The following is a 6,000-nucleotide window of genomic DNA, read 5'->3' as shown; positions in this document are numbered from 1 at the left end:
TGCTAAATTTTTGCCAATTTTTAATAAAAAATTAACGACCTCACTCAAAAATTCGAAACCAAGAGTCACTATATTTTAAGTTTTTCTTTTCAGTGCAACAAACGTCGTCAAATTTGGTGCAGTGGTTGCCGAGAAAACCGAATTCTCCTTTTACATGTATTTAGATAGGAGCACCCGAGCTAAAGAGAGAGAGAGAGAGAAGGGAAGACGGAAAGGCAGGGAGGTTAACCAGGCTGAGCCCAGTTTGCTACCCTACACGTGGGGAGGGGAATGGGGATTGAAAGAGGAAGAGAGAGAACTTAAGTGTAGGATGTCTATAGTCGGGCACTCAAGTCCGTTGCCTTCAGGTAGCGAAAAAGCGCTCGAACTGCTTTCTGGGCCAATGAACTGTGAGGCCAGGCCCCCAAGATCTTCGCTTCCGTAAATGGCCTGTCATCCAGTCTATTTAAGGCACACTGGAGAGTCTCACGTTGATTATCGAAGCGAGAACAGTGGCACAGAAGGTGGCTGATGGTCTCTTCACACTTGCACTTAGCGCACATTGGTGAATCCGCCATTCCAATGCGGTAACTGTAGGAGTTGGTGAATGCTACTCCTACCCACAGCCGACACAGCAGTGTTGCGTCACGTCGTGGAAGGTTCGCTGGTAATGTAAGTTTCAGTGATGGGTCGAGGCTGTGTAAACGGCACTTAGAGTTCTGTGGTGTATGCCAGCAACCTAACGTGATTGCACGAGCAAGACTGCGAAGCTATCTTGCAGCGTCGACTCTGGATAAAGGTATAAGGAGTGTCGGTGAGCCAGCCTGGGCACGTCGGGCAGCGTCATCGGCGAGGTGATTACCAACGATGCCACAGTGTCCCGGCAGCCACTGAAATATGATATCGTGTCCTCGTTCAGATGCGCAATGACCCGAGCTAAAGCTTCCTCTTAATGTTATAACCTCTTGTATCTTGAGTCACTGGCTAATACTGTATATGTCTAGCGATTCCCGAATCATAAGTTAATCTTTCTCTTTGCGTTGTTGTTTACCTTGCATTTTTGTAAGGTAACACTGGTTGCACTGATGATATAATAAATAAATAAATAAATAAATAAATAAATAAATAAATAAATAAATAAATAAATAAATAAATAAATAAATAAATAGGTGCCTCAGTGGTTATGGGGTTCTGCTGCTGAGCACGATTTCGTGGGTTCAGTTGTCGGCCATGCCGGCCACATTTAGATAGAGTTGAAGTGAAAAATAAATAAATAAATAAATAAATAAATAAATAAATAAATAAATAAATAAATAAATAAATAAAGCTTTCTCGTTCTTAGATTTGGGTGCACGTTAAAGGACGCTTATAGTTATCTCAATTCCTATGAAGTCTACATTGCAGTATACTGCACGTGCGAGCTTTTCCCCCTGGTAAGTGTACTACTGTCATCATCTCCATACGAGGGAAGACGCGAGCACGTGGCAAACAGCCTCGCCGTCCACATGTCGCGCAGCGCGACAGCGAGATGTAGTACGTGCTTGACGAGAAAAAATGAAAGTGGTGCCGTTCCTTCTATACTGCCTGTACCCCAGGCACGTACCCAGGATTTTGTTTCGGGGGAGGGGGGGGGGGGGGCGCCAACTCAAGGTAAGCTTTGTATGCAAATGAGGGGGTACCTTTACTAGTACAAATATGAGTAACGCCCACCACTCGCCATAAAGACGCGTGATCCCGCAAAAGAGAAACGAAATAAGGTGTATCTCACAGGTGGGCCCGTGAGATAGTCCTCTCTTTTACTTTTGGCAAACAATTGAAAAACATCAAATGGACTCGCGCAGGAAAGAAGCGCAGAAAGAACACTGCCAAGAACAAGTAAACAAGAGAAAGTGTAAAATAAAAGTTTCTATAGCAGAATACAACTAAAAAAAAGAGCAGCGATTAGCCACCAAGGCACACGGACCGCTCGGGGTTGTGTTACTCTCCCAGTCAATCACAGAAGCAAACAAAATCATCGTCGTGAGGCCTTTTCAATATGGCGTCGTGGTTGATAGATCCGGAGCTTCCGCTGTTCTTGAAGAGTCTTTTCATCGGCGGAAGCGATGAGGTGTGCAACAGACATGGAAAAAGTGTATGGAGTCTGAGAATTTATTCCACTCTTCAAACGTCTGCGGTACGGTTCATTTCACTGCTGAGCCCGGTTTACTCATGAAACTTCACTGCCAACTGAAGTAAAGCTTGACAATAAATAGTTGCAGCAAAGCAAGAATTCATTTCAGTTCAATAAAGAATTAGGCTTTCGCCATTCCACTATAATAGGCGAGGGAAAACGTATAAAATTACGCGCTAATAATTTTAATGTCGTGGTTACCGCCTTATTTGGGCAACAGGAAAAGTTTGAAGTACGAATTATTTGCAGCCACACGGAGGAACAGTGGCTGGCGGTTATGAGGGCGGGATCGGGGCTTCACTGCAGACCTAAGTTGTATCCGACTATAATAGCGTTTTTTGAATTAGCTCCGGAAGAATTATAGCGAAACATGTTTTTGCGGAACAATCACAGTTCTTCTGGATCCCTCGTTTACTGCTCTACCAAGTGCCAAAACCGACTCGTATTGTTATTTGGGAAGTTGCGTAACGATGCGCGGCCACCAGTCCCTTGCAACCGCGTAGAGCGCAGGACGCTGTGGTTCTAGACGTACTGCGCCCACCGCGAAAGGTGAGAAAAACACCCACCGAAGCACAGCAGAGAAGTAGCTACGTCAGGCGGTTCGACTGATAACTGTAGAAGCGTCATTCAAAACACACGTAATTGCTCTCCACTTCCGGCGGCGTTTTCTCTGCTTCTTTCTTAAATACAAAGATGTTGATCCATAAATATTTTCATAAACAACGGTTAAATTTGTTAATTCTCGCTTTCCTTCCTGTTTCGCTGGGCGGGGATGGGGGGGGGGGGGAGGGGCTATGCCGCTTGATTTCGGAGCAGAAGGCCCCCCCCCCCCCCTTCGGAGCCCCCCTTGGGTACGTGCCTGCTGCACCCATTCTTGCGCCTCTCCTTCTTTCTGTGTTGATGCTGCACGAGAGCGGAGAGGAACGGACGAATTTGATAGAGATATATCATGCTGCGTGTCCTGCTCACTGTCTTCTCCCATTGCTTCCGAAGCTGCCATACACACAGTGCGTCCGTGTCAGAATCAAATGAAATAATTATTGCTCGCTGGCGGGCCACAAGAAGTATTAGGATAAAGGAAACGTTCTGGCACGGGGGTGCAAGAGCACGCACGCACGCACGCACGCACGCACGCACGCACGCACGCACGCACGCACGCACGCACGCTTTAGTTTCCAGGCTTTCAGTTCATTTTCGCAGCAAATGATTATCCTGGAGTTTCAACCGCGCAAAACTTCCGGTATAAGAGCACAAAGCGTGCTCCCAATGGTCTCTGGCACTGAGCAGACAAGATAACAGGGTTAACCTATATATAGACCCTTTATAAATGCTGCCAAGTACACTCGACGCCCGGAGGACGTTATACACAGCGGTACTCGTTCCGCCCATGTTGTGGCACCGCAGGGGCAGGAAGAAAGGCAGAAGGATGTTCCAACTCGTCTCGCTCATTGGGGAGAAGTGTGGATGAGGCATACTGTGAGTTGATTAGCAAACTGGGTCCTTTGTATAAGGCTCGAGCCCGCGCGAAGTAAGATAGAACATCGGGTCTCCATAGAAAGGACCTGAGTTTTGTTGTCCCCCAAAACACCGACCTGTACTCTTATATATGCGCCCGCTATATGTCTCAGGTCACGTGTCAGACCAGGTAAACATCACCATGCAGCCCTTATCAAAGGCACCATCTGTCTCTCTCTGTCTCTCTCACCCTCCTTGCCTGTGAAGTTTAGTTCGTGATCGGTACACAATTCATTCGAGGTTCCTAGACGACCGGCACTTTGCGTGGAAGTATACACGCTGTAGGATGCCACATTGAAGTCCATCGCGAAAAAAACAGCGCTCGAGCAACACTGAATAAAATTTCTATTTTTTTATTCATACATCCTTGAATGCCCTTCCAGGCGTAGAGGGGTTATAGCAAAGAAAGTGTACAGTGGTTAACTGCAACACTATTAAAGCAAACAAACGTGCAAAAGAACATATGCCTATATACAAAGCGAGTAATAATAAAATGCGGTAAACGTAAGGACTGGGACTCAGTTATTGATTGACGTTAAAAAGGCTATTCAGCTTTTGCACAAATGTGTCATGGCTTATTATGGAGACGACTTCATGCGGTAGATTATGCCGATGACGGATGGCAAGGACTCCGTTTTTGCACGAACTGAAGGAGGGCCACAAGAATGCCGCTCCGGCATGCACGACCACGACTCGACTACTCGAAGGCAGGTAGTGGAGTATATTAGCAGCAAAGCCCTACGAAGAATGGCCGCATACTGCAAAATAACATACACCACTAAAACAAAAGAAGGACATAAATCTATCTATAACTCACACACTTTCACCATTTTTGAGTGGAAGGTTGGCACTTATAGATTGACTTGCAGCCTTTTTCGCTTTAAAGGGTGGAAACTATTTAACAGTGTAAGATAGGAATTTGGCTCGCAAGAAATGCTTGAATACATGTAAAAGGCACCGCGCCCTTTACAAAAATGCCGTCACCATGCTGCGGCGAGGACACCTTTGTTCACAGGATAACTTCCACGATATATACAGAGATCGTGAAATAGCGTGGAGATTAATGCATCTTGCTCAATCCTTCTTCTTAATTTCCCTTCGTAATTTGCCCAGTGTTCCACGTGTTATTCAGAAGTCATGTGGCTCTTACCTTGTTTTCACTTCATTTCTTGTCGGCGAGTTCCGGAAGTAGAAAGGTGATAAAAATTAGGTCGATGCTCATGACAAACGGGGTGTCTTCGGTGATTTGAAGATGTCAAGGGCGTATACTTACATATCTTTCTTTAATTTTCACCCTAACACTCAGTTTTTCAAGAATCAAATACCAATAGTCCTTGAATCGTTCGCTGATACGTATTTCGCTGGAAAGCATTTCAAGGAAGGAATTTGTTGTTCTTTACACAAACGCCGTTGTAAACAGCTTCGAAAATGCGGCAACCTCGCTGAAAAGGAAGCAAAGCTTCCTTGGGCTTAGACATTTTCTCAGAAGTTGACGTTTGTCATTTTTCTCGCATTGCGTGTAGTTTGCACATTTTGTATTGCATGCAATGTTATGCAACGCTCCGCATGAACGAACATGTGAGACTTCGTATCGGCAACGCCAACTAATTTTTGTGTATACGTAGAGTCGGCGTCACTCTTATGTATAGCGCGGAACGGCGACCTCCGAGGTGCTCCTGAGGTTACCAGCGACGTCTGGCACTATAGCTGCTGGGTCTGACGTCTAACGGAAGGTGCTGGGCACGTTGCGGCCCAGTAACTACCTTTAGACGTCGCTGGCTCCTGAGTGCCTGAGAGCCGCTGTTCCCAAGCTCTACACAAGAGTGACGTCGACGGTATACATGCACTCACTCAATGCAGTAATGAAACACACACGCAGTGGTTGGGTATATATATATATATATATATATATATATATATATATATATATATACGAGAAGAAAGGGGGTTAACCGAGGGACCCGATATTTATTAGTCATATAATGAGAAGCCGACAAACACTGACACCAAGTACAACATAGGGGAAATTGCATGTGCTTAATAAATGAAATAAAGTAATGATAAATTAATGGAAATTAAAGTGGATGAAAAAACAACTTGCCGCAGGTGGGAACCGAACCCACAACCTTCGCATGTCGCGTGCGATGCTCTACCAATTGAGCTACCGCGGCGGCGTTTCCCCATCCACTTTTCTTGGGTATTTATGTGTACTAGTAGAACCCTGGGAGTGTTAGCCAGCGCCCCCACTCACAGACCTCGGCGGCGGACGTGGAACGTCCGAGGGTCTCGAATCCGGCAACATTGATGCCTTCAGGTAGCATATGTGGGTTTATTGA

Source organism: Dermacentor albipictus, chromosome 1, assembly GCF_038994185.2.
Source record: "Dermacentor albipictus isolate Rhodes 1998 colony chromosome 1, USDA_Dalb.pri_finalv2, whole genome shotgun sequence".
NCBI lineage: Eukaryota > Metazoa > Arthropoda > Arachnida > Ixodida > Ixodidae > Dermacentor > Dermacentor albipictus.
Note: the sequence above shows the minus strand (reverse complement) of the source record.